At 37.0% G+C, this 16,730-nt stretch overlaps 1 protein-coding gene across 4 annotated transcripts in view; it reads right to left on the reverse strand.

Annotated features, from left to right (window-relative positions):
• LOC149772891 (uncharacterized) overlaps nucleotides 1-16,730 on the reverse strand; it is a 42,281-nt gene that overhangs the window by 18,611 nt on the left and 6,940 nt on the right. For 2 of the 4 annotated variants that reach the window (XR_016417543.1, XM_089947144.1), the window contains exons 3-5: nucleotides 15,472-15,650; nucleotides 5,555-5,613; nucleotides 3,681-3,858 (exon numbers count right to left, since the gene is read on the reverse strand). The gene's annotated coding sequence lies outside the window, so the exon portion shown is untranslated. The remainder of the gene's footprint in view (nucleotides 1-3,680; nucleotides 3,859-5,554; nucleotides 5,614-15,471; nucleotides 15,651-16,730) is intronic. The other 2 variants (XM_089947143.1, XM_089947145.1) reach the window with 1 other exon arrangement.

Raw genomic sequence — 16,730 nt, forward strand, 5'->3', positions numbered from 1 at the left:
CAGACATATACATGGACATATTTTCAAATCCATCAGCTAAAACATATATACATGAACCTGATGAAGCCAAATGTATAACAACCAATATTTTTGAAAAATTAATTTCCTTTAAGAAATAATTATGTTGTATATCATTTTGTTTGTTTTTTCTGTGGATTAAGTACATACGTCTCATCAAATCTCGGCAAGTGATTACCATTTTGTAACCAGTGAAAAATAAGGTGGGACTAGTGGTTAAAAAACAATTTGCTCAGCCCTGCCTCTTGGTTTTGTATGGCAAAAGCATCCATCCATCTGGTGAAATAATCAACAACTAGAAAATGGTTGTTCCCTTTTGCAGTATGAGGCAAAGGGCCCATTACATCAAATGCAATCCTTTCTAGTGGTGCTCCTGCAGAATATAACCTAAGTGGTGCCTTAGGTCGTTTAATTGGTCTCTTCTGAGATGCACAAATTTCACACTTTGTCATCCATTATTTGACATCCCTGCTTAAGCCATACCAAAAACAATCTAGCCCTTACTTTTTGAAGGGTTTTCTTAATATACCTAAATGTCCTGCAGTGGGGGTGTCGTGCAGTTGTGTCCAAACAAAGCCACATAGGATCTCTGGCATCACTATGAGCCAGGTTACGTTGTTTACATCTGCGCCGTTCCACTTATAATACAGCATATCGTTTTTCATTTCTAGAGACTCTCACTAGGCCCAATAAAACTTCAACTCAACACTCTCTCTGACCACCTCAGACCATGCTAGACAAGAGTTATTTTCTTTCCACTTATAGTCTTTTGATGATTGTGTCTATTCTTTGGGCATCTATCAAGGAAGCTGTACTGTAACACCACTCTTCTGAAGGCGTTTCCCTTTTTGGGATAAGGGTATTAGAACCATCAGGCAGAAACTCAGTCTCACCTTTCTTTGACTGTGATCTAGTGACCACAGAAATAAATTCCATGTAGGAACCACATCCTGCTGATACATCGTTTTGCATCAGACATTAAAAGGGTAGAAGATTCACCATGCAGTTTTTTACCTCTACTACAAAGGGAGGAAGCTGATACATCGTTTGCATTAGACATTAAAAGGGTAGAAGGTTCACCATGCAGTTTTTTACCTCTAATACAAAGGGAAGAACCATTTCCTAGGTCAGTACCACATTCCTCTCCATCCACAGGAACAGGAAGTGATCTTAACAACTGAACTGATTTATTTTCATATTTGCTTTCAGCCCAAAGTTTGTTGGACTATTTGTATTTTGTGTTTTTTTCTTCTTTTTTTCTTTTCAACGTATTGCTGCGTCAGCATGAGATTATCTGATCTGGTTAATTAAGCTGCGCTTAAATCGATAGAAACGTGTACTTGTTGTTTTTTGTTGGTTTGTTTGCCATATTGCTTATAAAATATTCTTCATTTCTAAAAATATCTGGACCTTAAACTCAACATATTTAAACATGTTTACCTCCAAGTAGCGTCCGCCTCAGATGCGGGAGGTCGTGGGTTCAATCCCCTGGCCGAGTCATACCAGAGACTTAAACAAAAATGGTACCTAACAGCTGCCTCGCTTGGCGTTCAGCATTAAGAGGTTAGTGTTAGGACTGGTCGGCCTGGTGTCAGGATAATGTGACTGGGTGGGACATCATGCTACATGTCTGCGGCATGATGCCCCAGAGCTAGACATCACTATAAACTGCCACACTGCAGACATCGTAGCGATATGATTGAAAAATTGTTAAAGCTATGTTAAAAATCAAAATCACATCACATCACACCTCCAAGTAATAATGATCTTATACATAATCAAAGGTCAAGGACAATGATACGGTGTAGGCTTAAAACATGACATGATATGTAGCTGTACTAAGAGTCATCCTGTTTAGGAAGAAAACTTTATCGTGTGTGGTAGGGTGGTGACTTTAGAAAAAAAAATATTTTTGTCTTGCAGTAGTGAAAATAGTGTTTTAACTTTTGAAAATTAAATATCAATTGTGGCTGATGCAACGGATTGCATTTATGCTACTAAAAATTAAGGAAAATGTTTGGTTGTTTGACAGTTATAAACGTATAAAGTTTCTGCTCCAAATTTTTGCGTGTTGTTGGAATTGAAAAATTGTACTTTTCTCTTTTCTTTGGTTGCAATTCTTGTCAAAACACCAGGAATGTTTATATCTTACAGCTGATTTAAATAACATGCAATTTTCGTTAATGTGACATTTGAATCCTGGGGGTTAACTTGAGTTAGAGAATAGACATCTGGGATTTATGTCCTTGTGCTTGTCTAAACAAATGCTTCCTGTGCATGAATATATTTACATTCCAAATTTTAGAGCTAAATTATTGAAACATAAGTCGAAGCATTTTTTCCGAGCTTGATATTTTAAATTTTGCAAATGCACTTTTAGAAACGCAAAGCCTAAGAAATTGAAATTTTGCTTCTGTGTTTGAAGATTCATAATATTTTGTGCTATTTCACGTTCGTTGCATCAGAACACCAGTTTTCATCAGCTACCTACTTCAGACAGCGTAAGATGTTCGGAATTGCAATCAAATATAAATGTCAGATCCACGTAGGTGAAAAACATGTAAGTGAATGTTAGCTTTCTCTATAATAATGACTGTAATTTTGTCTCTTAAAAATGTCAAACGCATTGTCATCGGTTCGTAACAAATAACCAGGATTTCGATTTCGGGCAAAGAGCACTGTATCATACATTAAATTGTGTTCATATGATTATCGATGAGCATTCCAATATTCAATTAAAGCGATGGTTAAAATACTTAGGTCAGTCGATGACCGGAACCAGATACATACTGCATTATGGCCTCAGATCACAATTACTATTCCTTTATAGTCCCAATATTTGTTTTCCAGTACTGAACTCTTCAGCTTCCCAGTGCAAATAAACAATATCTTAATCTAAAATATCGTTAATGATATACTCACGATGAAATTCTTGTCTTGTGCTAACCTGGCATTTGTTTGAGAAGCTGGACGGTAAACAAAAGAATGTGTAGGGAGTCAAACTTCAGACCAGCATCTTTGCTAGCCAAGGTTCCAATATGTTTACACCATCTGCAGCATCCATTGGATTTCATAAGTTGCCTCCCTTAGTATGTAATGCCAATTAACCAATAACATGTAACAGCAGTATGTTGTACATATACAGAAAATGGTGGAGGCATATGACTTCAAAAGGATACTTTGTAAGTTTAACATCGAAGGCATGACTACATACCAGAAAGAAGCCATTACATGGTCCGGCAGTGGAAAATTGCTTATTTGTGAGTCCATTCTAGTTTTGGTTGTTTGCTACCATTGTCTCCATCATGTAGGAACATTGTGTTCAAATTTGAACAACTTAATTTTGTTTGAATGTGATGGCTTGCAGCTGCATGCAATTAAATTCCCATACCTGAAGCATAGAACTATCGTTTTGACCCGGCAAGGTGTAGTTAGAGTTATTATATTGGAATATTGGCTAGCAAAGATGACAGACCGGCAACAATGCCTCATTACTCACTGTGTATTAAAGCCAAAGTGCACACAGACAACCACAACATATGCTCATGTCTTAAAGAATTAATATTTCCTTTGAATCTATACAAAGTATGTCTAAATCTAAAGCATGCTTCACCAACAAAAAGAGAGGGGCCCCGAGTGGCCGAGTGGTCTAAAGCGCTCACCATTACGGATCACTGCCATCTCACCTCTGTCTGTGTCAGTTCGAGTCTCGGATTCAGCTAATGTGGTTATGTGAGAAAGCTTGTCAGTAGCTTCTCGTGGGTCGGTGGTTCTTTCCGGGGGGTTTCCGGGTTCTTCCTCCACCATTAATACTGGCCGCCATGTATAGCCTATCTTGTGCTGAAAAATGGCGTTAAACCATACAACAATAAAAACAACAAAAAGAGGGAGGAAAATGCTTCAATAATAAACTGTTTCTGCATTCGTTGGATCAGAAGTAATAATTGTGACACAACTGTCGGTTATATACCCATTTTATGGTACATGATTGTCTCGCATATATCCATTTCGTGGTACACGACTGTCTTGCAAATTGTCATTTTGTATTACCTGACTATCGGGTAGATAATGCTCCCAAATGACGATACATACGACAGAAGTTATATATAGCTGAATTGCTACTTTGAATTTCTAGGGATGTTCTACAAAGATATATCCGACAAATGCATTACAAATATTAAATTAGCATACTACACACAGTAATTGTCTAATATTAGTGTGAAAATATGATTTGTTGCATTATGTATTAGGTAATGCTTGACTAGTGCACATCAGTACATATCCCACAATTTGAATTTCAATTTTGGCTTATTTTGTTTTGTTTTGCTGTTATTGTTCCTTTTTTTGAGGGATAAATTTGATTTTGCATCAATCATTGCATTAAACAATAGCAGTGAAGGGGGATATCCCCCTTCACTACTAACAATCTTTCCATAAGCCGCTCATTTCTACACTCAGCACAGGTATGGGGATTTACATCTTGGAATGGTTTCTTTGTTTTCATTGTTAGTTATCATGATTGTCTAAAAATTGATAACGGCAGATTTTAATTGATGTTTTAACCTCTCAGCAGTATATTATCTAGGTTATTCAGCGCCTCATTAGAGTTAATATAAAGATGATGATGATGATGATGATTATTATTATTATTATAATATTGCCTGTGTATATAAATAATACTAGTTATTATTATACAAGATGATGTGGTTTTGCAATTGTCATTACTTTTTTTTTCTTATTTGTATTGCTACTTATCGTGTCCAAGACCGTATGAAATCAGTGGGAGACAAGACTGTATCAAGGCAGTGGCACACAAGACTATATCAAGGCAAAGATAGACAAGACAGTATCAATGATGTGGGAGACAAGATTGTATCAAGACAGTGAGAGACAAGATTGTATCAAGGCAGAGGGAGACAATGATATGATAGGCGTTGTTTACAATGGTATATGTTATGAGAAAAAGTTACAAAATCTACACATTGTTGGATGCCTTGTCCGAAAAACACTTTGGAAAAACAGAAAGCAGCTGGTTGTTGTTGTTGCTGTTGTTTTAGGGTTTATCACCATTTCTCAGCACAAGATAGGCTATACATGGCAGCCAGTATAACTGGTGCAGGAAGAACCCTGGAAAACCCAGGGAAGAACCACCGACCCACAAGAAGCTACCATTTATCATTCAAAATAGTCTGATTTTGTTTGACAACACGAATATCAGGTATCACTGTTATTTTGAAAGAGCTATGTGCGACCTTATTTTCAAACCGTAATTGGACCTTTACCACTGATCTAGATAATGTAGTGTGCAGGCAGTCTGAGCAAGTATTTTACTAGGAAGGATATCATAGGATCGGATTTCTATTTCATATCTTATTTTACATGGTCGGTTGCTCACACTTTGATAACATGATGCGATTAAACGACTTCATGGTCTTGTTAAGATGTAGAACATGGACATTTCTCTTGAGTCATGGATGTGATAACTACAATTTATCCTCTTTTCAAGAATGTGTATAAATTACCCTAAAGCACATACTTAGCTCCATGCCTTAAGGCTCACTTGTAAGTCCAACTGATAACTGCACAGACCTGAATCTGCAATGATAATAATAATAATAATATTAATAATAATGATAATACATCCGCAGACCTGGATTTATGCAGTCTGTTAAGAGCAATCATAAGAACAAATTACAAAGACCCTTTTTCGACAACAGATCAGGGTCAATGTGCACTTGGTCTCAACATACAAACGGGTATAGAGGGTACGTGCACAGCAGGTAATCAGGAGGCTTGCTTTCTTAATTGCGGGCTTAAAGTTACACCAGTTACACATTCCATTCCATTCACATCAAGACCACCGAGGGGAGAAGACCACCTAACTGACTCCAGACTAACACGATATACCCATCTCAGCACGCGCTCCACCTTGATGGATGGTTTTTTATCTGACTTAAGAATCTTTTAGCCGCCAAATCCTTACAGTGTACTAATCCAGCCACAGAGGGATGAAGACCATTAAATACACCAGACAGTAGCAGCCATTTTGACCAGAGCAGACAAAGGAATCCAGCCAAACAGCCCACTCAGCAGCCATATTGGAATCATACCACCTTGTACAGTAATAAGTACTTAAGTACAAAGTAGGAAAATTACTAAGCCAGTACGGGCAATCAAAACTCTGTGCTGTTTGCTACATACTAAACATTTCTACCTTTCAACTAATTCACAGGACTCATACTAGACCATCCTGGATTGAGTCCGCACATGTTTAGCATCGAAAACCGCTGTGCAATTTTCAAATAAAGAAAATAAACACGTCAAATTATACTTTTCCTACTAATTTAACAAATAACAATCCTAGTTGTTAGCTCCTTTCCATAAACAGGCACTAGGATCCATACTAGTAAATGTCTGGACAGAATCCTTGCAAATTACGAGCACATGTAATCTTGCAAGATTTTCTGTCACAAGGAAAACAAGCAGCATTACTTTTACTCTATACTAACACACTTTTAAACACCTCGATTTAAACATCCCAAACTAGGAAAATGAAACCACAATTGACAAATAAGAAATCCATCATGGAAAGAAATGTTACAAACTACAAAGAAAGCAAATTACGTAAAGCACTGACAACATTCAACACCTTAAATTGCAAAATAACCACCACCCCGACAAACACAGGAAAATTACACCTATCGCCAAACCCCAACTACCAAGAAATCCGGACAGTTGAGTTGCCTTTCACATTTTCCACTCCAGATTTAGGGAACAAGCAGAAAAACTAAACCCAGAATCACCAATAATCTTTAATCTTTTTGACACCTCAGATGGGGAAGATATGTTAGATACAACCCTTACTGTTGATATAGTAAATCAGATGCAAACACAATCTCTGAAAGAGACACCCACCCCCAATTACATGGTGCTGGCACTATCACCTAAGAACAAGCCTATATCAGTTATTATTGAACAAAGGCTAGCAGGAACGGAAATACCCCGCAGGGAGAACCATACAAAGCGCAGGCCAAAAATCTACAGGTAAACAATGGAGTAGCTCAAATAACAGCTAGGGGCTCAAATTATCAAGACCTATTTATACAGTATTCCGATTGCGCTACGGTTTATCACAATAGTCAAACCCCGGGGCCATCCAAACGATTAACAGAGGAAAATTTAATATACAGCCAAACTGATAAGATAAGCAAACAATAATCCCCACCCCTATCCCTAAAATAACAAACAATAAATGGGACAGGAAAGGAAAAGGAAAAGGCCCCTTAAATACTATGTAAAAACAAGAAATCAAGAATACAGTACATAAACATGGACAGGAAAAATCAAACACCCCTACCAATCAGACATCTCAAAAAAATGATATAAACCCTGAAAATGTAACAGCCACCCCACCCCAAATTAAGATAAATCAAAAACCAACCACCAACCCCCCAAAAGATAAAACTAAGACTGCACACACACCAGCCGTTAGAAAACCAAACAAATATCACCCTGAAGAGCTAACGTTATACATAAAAAGCATCTCTTCAAAGCTACAAAACCTATCCACAAACAGCATTGTAAGGGCTCTCTTCAGGGTTCATTCAGGCCAATTCAATATTATCAGACCAAAAACAGGCTACATTATAGTCCACTGTAGCACCCAAAGTCAAATGGCAAAATTTTTAGAAATAGAAACAATCAATAAACTACCAGTAAATACTGAAAAACACCACAAAACTAGGAAATATTCACAGTTAGCAAATACCAAATCAAATAATCTAAAACAAAACAATAAGGAAACTCCAACCCAACCCATAAAACCTAAAACACCCACCCACAGATCCTTCTTTAAAGTAATACTGAAACTTAAAGGCAAGATTCAAATACTAAACAATGAACAGATAACTACACAACTTAAAGACGGTGGAACACCCATTAACAGGGCCTTTACATTAAGAAATTACAAAGGACAGGAAACAAACTCGGTAGTACTTGAATCGCAACTACCACTTAAATCACCAGCGAGAATAGGCCCCTTAGGGATACGACTACACATCGAGCCATTTATAAATAAACCAAGGCTGTGTAGCAACTGTCAACATTGGGGTCACTTTGCCTCCAAATGTAAATTTCAGACACGTTGTCAACAATGTGGTGGGAACCATAGGGGGCAATGCAAGAGACAAACACCCAAATGCACTAACTGTAAGGGCCCGCACACACCCCAATCACTGGAATGCCCACATGCAAAAAGAGAACTCAAATTATACATTTCATGAATAGCAAGAATTTACAACACCATGTAGCCAAAAAAGAAATACTACAAAACAAACCACTGAACAATGCTTATGAAAACAACCCAAAACAAATCCCACCAAAACCTCAAAACTCGCCTAAAACCCCAGTTAAAAAGAAATACCAAATGAGCAAAACCACACAAACCCCCACTCAGGGGAATGAAAGCCTCAACAATAAAAACCAGACAGGTCTTGCAACAGAAATAGGAAAGTTAATTAAGGAAATCAAGGCTGTGCTAGCAGAAAAACAAATCATAACTGATCACAAAATTAAACAAATCAAGGAAAAATTACAATTAATTATAAATAATAACTGATAACTCATTGCCTAGCCCATTAACTAGCAAAAATGACCACTAACAGTATGAACAACACAAATAAGAATATAACAATATGGCAATGGAATGCTAGAGGACTGTCAGTCAACATAGACGAACTGAAAATTAAATTACAAAATCTAGTTCTAAAACCTGATATTTACTGTATTCAAGAAACCAAAACAACAGACAATATCAGATCCCTACCAAAAATCCAGGAATACGCCCCAGGGTACTACCAAAATAGAAACAAAGGACAGGGGGGAGGGTTAGTAACATTTATCATCAACAGCATCCCAAACATAACCCCGGTGCCCATCACACCTATATCTGATAACAATCAATTAGTCGAACTACAATCCCTGATAATCCACACAGGAAAGGAAAATATACAGATCTTCAACATATGTGACCCAGGTGGCAGCGCTAAGGACTCTAACCTTAACACTTATAGGCAAATCGATCAACACAAGCGAGTGGATCAAATGGTCATATGCGGCAATTTCAATGCACACAACGAGCTATGGGGAAGTGATCGAACAGATAAAACAGCCAGGTTGGTTGAAGCATGGGCTGTTGAATCCAACCTGACAATTCTTAACAATGGCACCCAAACTCGACTTAACCCAGAGAATGGAACGCTAACTGCCATCGACCTAACCATATGGTCTCCATCAATAGCACAGGTAGCGGAATGGTGGTTGGATCAAACCAACTCAATTGGAAGCGACCACTTTCCCTGCAGAGGACAGTTCAATTCAACCCACTTAAATCAAATCCAAGGTGGACATATAAAAAAGCTAATTGGGAAATATTTAAGGCACATTTAAATAAAATCAATACTAATGATAGAGAGAATGAAGATGTAAACATATACTATGAACACCTAACTAATGCCATAAATCAGGCAGCTACCATTAGCATACCAAACACTAGTGGCCACCCAAACTGTCCCATGGTGGAACAAACAATGTAGACTAGCACTTAGGGAAAAAAAAGCAAGCACTCAACCGATTTAGAAAAACAGGAAACTCTATCGATTTTACCAAATACAAAAACAAAGAGAAGAAACTCAAAAACTTAATCAAGCAAGCCAAAGAAGCAACTTGGCAGGAGTATTGCTCTAACATTGACACAACTTAAGCACCTAGCAGGTATGGAATAAGATCAGAGCAATTAGAGGGAAAACAACTAACTGCACCTCCAAAATACCTGGTACCGAATCAAATAAGGAAAAAGCAGAACACTTAGCAAAGTACTTCTCAGAAATGAGTAGTAACTCTAACCATACAAACCATTCCAACAACACCAAACTAAAGTAGAGCAAACACACAAAAACCTATTCAGGGACATTGGAACAAAAGAATCAAACCTAAATAAAGATATAACTATATATGAATGGGACCAAGCACTAAAAGCTAAGAAAGATACATCACCTGGGGAGGAACAAATACGATACACTATGTATAAAAATCTGCCAAATAACATCAAACAAACTACAATTAAATTATTAAATAAAATATGGACAATAGGGACACTACCAACCAAATGGAAAAATGCTGTAGTTATACCGATACTTAAACCAAAACAAGATCCCAATATTATCAGCTCACATAGGCCTATCTCACTTACAAATAATATTTGCAAAATTATGGAAACCATCATCACAAACCGGTTGAAACATCACTTGGAACAAAACAAACTAATATCCGAAAACCAATGCGGATTTAGAAGGAAAAATATCCACCACGGATCAGCTTTTACGACTAGAAACTGCAATCAAGCTGGCATTCAATTCTAAAAGGAAATCAGATAGGAATCTCACTGTGGTATTTATAGACTTAGAAAAGGCATTCGACCTAGTATGGACCAAAGGCTTATTAGCCAAATTAAATCATTATGCCACCACAGGCAGAATGTTCAACTTCATCGAAAACTTTTTAGCAGACCACAAAATAATAACAAGAGTAGGTGACACTTACTCAGAGTTACACCCCTTTGAAAGCGGAACTCCACAAGGAAGTGTACTCAGTCCCACTCTGTTCAACCTTATGATCAATGACCTTGACAAAAACCTGGTATCCAACCTAACTGAAATATCGCAATTCGCAGACGACAGTGTAATATGGAGAGCAGGAAACCCCTCCCACCACAAAATAATAGATGAAATACAGAATAGTTTAAATAATATAGGGAAATGGGCTGATAAATGGGGATTCAAACTGTCACATGAAAAAACCGTAGCAGTAATATTCACCCCCAAACATAAATTAAACCAACTACCCTAAATTAATGATACAAAACCATGAAATTAAATACATAAAAGTAACACGTTTTCTGGGTATGTATTATGATAAAGACTTAAATTGGGGACACCATATTAATGAAGTAGTCAAAAGCTGCACTAGGGACCTTAATCTCCTTAACAATCTTAAAGGAACCAACTGGGGATCCAATCAAGACACACTGTTAGCATTATACAAGGTGCTGATCAGGTCCAAATTAGATTATGGCAGTCAATTATACAATTCAGCACCCAAGCAACATTTAAACAAGCTAGACAGCCTACAAAGAAAGGCCCTCATTACAATCACTGATGCGCTTCCATCAACATCGCTAGCAGAACTTCAGTTTCTAACCAGAAAACTTCCGCTACATCTTAGAACACAAGAACTGATTCTAAAATATGCGGCTAGTATCCACCCCACACGAGTAGCAATAAACAAATGTGATAAACCATTTAGCACCAAACTCAAACACCAAATTCCTACAGGAAAAATTGTGCACAAACTCATAGCACAACTTCCCATTGAGAAACTCCAAGCAGAAGCAAACGAACTCTTCAACACTGAACCTTGGAACAACAAAGAGCCTAAAATCAATATCTCCATCACCAAATATCGTAACAAGAAAGAACAGGAAAATCAGCTACACACCCTATCAATAGAAGAAATAAACACGAAATACCCAAATTTTCTTAAAATATACACAGATGGGTAAAAAATAATAGAACCTCCCAAAACAGCAGCTGCATTTGTCATTTCAGAATTAAACATCCAAGTAGGACACAGACTACCAGACCACTGCTCAATCTTTACGGCAGAATTCTGGGCCATTAAAGAAGCACTCAAATTGATTGAGGAAAATAAAACCCCTAAGACAGTAATAATAAGCGACTCGCTCAGCGTCATTTCCTCGATACTCAATAACAACACCAAATATAGAGAGAACTTGCTTTATCAAAAGAACTCACTACTAAAAAGTATAAACAACAAAGATCAACAAATAGAATTCCTGTGGATCCCATCTCACATAAACATATCAGGAAACGATTTAGAGGATGCAACAGCCAAGAAAAAACTAAGAGAACCAAATTACATAGCATTAGAATACAGCATCAGCGAACTATACAGTTTAACATCTGTATTATTTAATAATAAATGGCAGGACAACTGGAATGACAATAACAAAGGCAGGAAACTTTACACCATAATACAAGAAGTAAACAGAAACAGGAAAACACCATCAATCCCAGGCAAAGACCAAAAAATATTCAATCAAATTTACACAGGACAAACCAAACTGGCTAGCAGCATTGGAAAATACATAGGATCCAAACCACACAATCCTAATTGCTACTACTGCCAGGTACCGGAAGACCTACCACACATATTCAATGTATGTCACAGATATAAAAAAGAAAGGGAGCTATTCAAAATAGAACAAAATAAAATCGGATCCCCAGTCACATACCCAGAAATCATAAACAATACTAACCCTATTCTAAACAAAACCTACAAAAATATAACAACTTACTTACAAGAAACAGGGCTATATAAAAAAAATTAAACAAGTCAAGAACCCAACACTAAAAACTTAAATATAGAGTAAATAATAAAAATAAGACCCACCCCCCATAAACTTCTGACACAACACAAACAGGGAACCAGGCCAATCAAATAGGGACCGCCCAGAATAGGTGATCTTGAGGCCCTTCTGGTTCAATTAATCGACAAAGACAACTACCTGGGATAAAATACATGGCCTGGAAAACATAAATGCAAGACTTAAAATAAAATTATAATTTTAAAAAAAAATTTAACAAAATTATATATATATATATATCCTAATACTACCTTACTTCCATCTAGTCACATACCCAGAAATCATTAACAATACTAACCCTATTCTATACAAAACCTACAAAAATATAATAATGTACTTACAAGAAACAGGGCTATATAAAAAAATTAAACAACTCAAGAACCCCACACTAAGAACTTAAATATAAATAATAAAAATAAGACCCCCCCCATAAACTTCTGACACAACACAAATAGGGGACCAGGCCAATCAAATAGGGACCGCCCAGAATAGGTGACCTTGAGGCTCTTCTGGTTCGATTAATCGACAAGGAAAAACTACCTGGGATAAAATACATGGCCTGGAAAACATAAATAGCAAGACTTAAAATTTAAATTTAAAAAATTTTTATATATATATATATATATATATATATATATATATATATATATATAGCCTCTTACTATCTTACTTCCATCAACTATATCTTACAATCCCTTCCAGCATAACCCTCTATAACATCATACCATGCTAACAACATCCCGAAACTGTACTAAAAGAACTAACACCACTACCTAGGTGACAGCCTAATAAATTACACAGATATACTCTCAACACCCCCAATTAGAACGTATAAGGTGGTCTCAAACCCAGACCATCAGGGCCACCCATAACACATGATAGGACCCAAAATCAGAACATATAAGGTAGTCTAAAAACCCAAAGACTATCAGGTCTGGCAGCAAAAGGCTGCAAGTAAACCTAGATACAGGAAATAAGAACCCAAATAAGACAATAAGATGATCTAATACCAAAGACCATCAGGACCAGAGGCACAAGGCTGCAAACTAAAACCAATCTAGAATATATCATTAACAACCACAAGCACTCCTAAACAGCTAAAGTGGTCTCAAAAAGACCAGTAGGGACCGCCACACAAGGTGGCAATATCCATATCGATAACCAACGCTGTCAACCTAGGTCCCAACTATATATCTAACATACTCTCTAATAACAGCACAGAATTCTATTCCAAAATTATAAGGCAAAAATTTAGACCATGCATACCCTGGAGTCAAAAAGCAGTACCAACCTGTATCAAAAGACCGCTTCTCGGGCCTCAACCCTGCCTCCACTACCACGATCAGACACCAATAACATACGTGCAGTGCACACATTAAAAAGCAGCACATACGAACTTAGGTTGGGTCCAATCCCACTAGTCGCAATCATAGCAACTGTAAAACTGAGTGTGTGTTGGGTCCAGTCCCACTCATCAAGACCCTTCACTCAGATCGCTAGGAACTCAATAGTTCCTTGATCTGACGGCCCAATTTATAAGTGTTCTGTGAACACATTAAAGCCTAAGGAAAGTGGCACTTCTTCCTTTCCTCAGGAGTAATTAAAAATCAAGTTATGCGTGAACTAACCAGTGATACATGCTCCTGGTGAGCAAACATCACTTTAATTTAAATATAGATAGATAGACACCAGTTATCTAGCTAGTTGTATGAGTGCCATATGTTCCCTAAGTGAAAACATTAAACTCAGCAACTAGTTAAACAAACCCTGTAACTTAATTATAATGGAAAATGTCCATTGTAAGTATGCATGATATTCTAATACCATATAATCTGTACAAAGGAAACAAATTCACCACAAGATTTTACAATGAAGGCAGGGGCCTCTGACGGCCGATCACTGCCATCTCACCGTTGTCCGCATGTTTTCAAATCTCGGACTCAGCCAGTGTGGGTATGTGAGAAAGCTTGCCATTAGCTTCTAGTGAGTGGTTTTCATGGTTTCTTCCTCCACCAGTTATACTGGACGCCATGTATAGCGCTGAAAAATGAAAAATGGTGTTATACCCAAAACAACAAGAACAGTAACGACCAAGGCTACAAAAACCATATAGCCAATGCACAAGTCTAGTATCCATAAAACCAAACGGCAGTATCTGTAAAACCTAATAGACTATGGACAAGTCTAGTACCTACTGTACCAAACAGGCAGTATCTATTAAACCAAATAGGCAATGCACAAGTCTAGTATCCATAAAACCAAATAGGCAATGTACAAGTCTAGTATCTATCAAACCAAATACGCAATACACAAGTCTAGTATCTATCAAACCAAATAGGCATTGAACAAGTCCAGTATCTATCAAACCAAACAGGCAATGCATAGGTCTAGTATCTCTCAAACCAAATAGGCAATGCACAGGTCTAGTATCTCTCAAACCAAATAGACATTGCACAAGTCCAGTATCTATCAAACCAAATAGGCAATGCATAGGTCTAGTATCTCTCAAACCAAATAGGCAATGCACAAGTCTAGTATCTCTCAAACCAAATAGGCATTGCACAAGTCTAGTATCTATCAAACCAAATAGGCAATGCACAACTCTAGTATCTATCAAACCAAATAGGCATTGCACAAGTCTAGTATCTCTCAAACCAAATAGGCAATGCACAAGTCTAGTATCTATCAAACCAAACTGGCAATGCACAAGTCTCGTATCTCTCAAACCAAATAGGCAATGCACAAGTCTAGTATCCATAAAACCAATTAGGCAATACACAAGTCTATTATCCATACAACCATATAGGCAATGCACAAGTCTAGTACCCATAAAACCAAATGGGCAATGCACAAGTCTAGTATAAATAAAACAATGTAGGCAATGCACAACAACCAAATTTACATATGTCTACTGTATCAGTAGGCCAGCCAGTATATTAACTCAAATATACCATGTTTTCCATTCCAACTGTGAGTATGACTGTCAGTGCCAAGTTCATCCTGAGGCCTACTTTGGATTGTGGGCTGATTGGCACTTATATTTTCCCAACTGCTCCCTTCTTCTCCAAGGCTGTCCTCAAGGTCTGACTTTGTGGACTTTTTTGAGCTCCTCTCAGATCCACTGCGGAGTCTGGAAGAATGTAATCCAAAAGGTTATGGTCAATATTTCTGCACTAGGTCTACCAAATAAAGCGTAATGTATTAATGTGTGTTTCTACAACTGTATGCCTAAGGAATGGAAAAGTCTCTTGGCCAGCAAACATGGAATACTTTAAAATTTTGAGGGACCAGTAAAATATTCAGTTTTTAACCCCAAAATTTATACAAAAATATGAATGTATTATTAGAGGATTCTAATTTCAGTGCAATTCTATAAAATCTAAATTGTTGATGAGAAGAAAATCTAGAACCATTCCTAACATTCAGGACTGAACTTACTTTCTCATCCTCTACATCCAAGTAATCACTAATCTGTGTCATTTCAAACTGTAAATGATTCCGTGTAACCAAAATAAAGTGGTGTGATTTATACTCTCATACCATAACAAAATAAACATATCCAATCGCAATTTATAATAATGATTTAACACAATTATCATTTTTCATGCATTTTCATTTGGTGACATGCATTCTGTTTTCCTTTTGGAATAATTATCTTGCAATAGTATAATTACTGAAGGAGTGCAAACTGGGAATGTCAAATTTAGAGTGTTCATTTCTTTTATTTACAGTGTTCAATGTAATATTTGCACCGTGCACTTAATAATTAAATTTGTTTCAATTTCAGATTTGTTAAAGTTCAATACAAACCATGATGTCATAAACACCATACTCCTCATGTTTATACATGTATGACTAGAATAGTTCTCTTTGTTGGAATGCTCCACTCTGAGTCTCTCTCTCCCAATATGGTCACACCCATTAAGGCAAATGTAAGGTCCGTTTTAAAAACTAAATTGACTCAAAAAGTTATGCAATAATGATACACTCAGTCATGTATGGTGGTATGTTCAGGAAAATCATGATGTTCTAGGCAAACTTTAGCAGCTGCATATGTCCCACATAGCATGTTAAAATCAAGATGGGTAAACTTGGATGGGACTGATTTGATGAAAGTTTTGACAGCAATGTTTTTTATGTGTCACTTTATTATGGCAGCCTTCTCATTCAAAATAATTTCAAGTTCAAATGTACAAGGTTGTGGCAATGC

This window comes from Sinohyriopsis cumingii, unplaced genomic scaffold (genome assembly GCF_028554795.1).
Source record: "Sinohyriopsis cumingii isolate HCF-2022 unplaced genomic scaffold, ASM2855479v2 utg000974l, whole genome shotgun sequence".
In the NCBI taxonomy this organism is placed as follows: Eukaryota; Metazoa; Mollusca; class Bivalvia; order Unionida; family Unionidae; genus Sinohyriopsis; species Sinohyriopsis cumingii.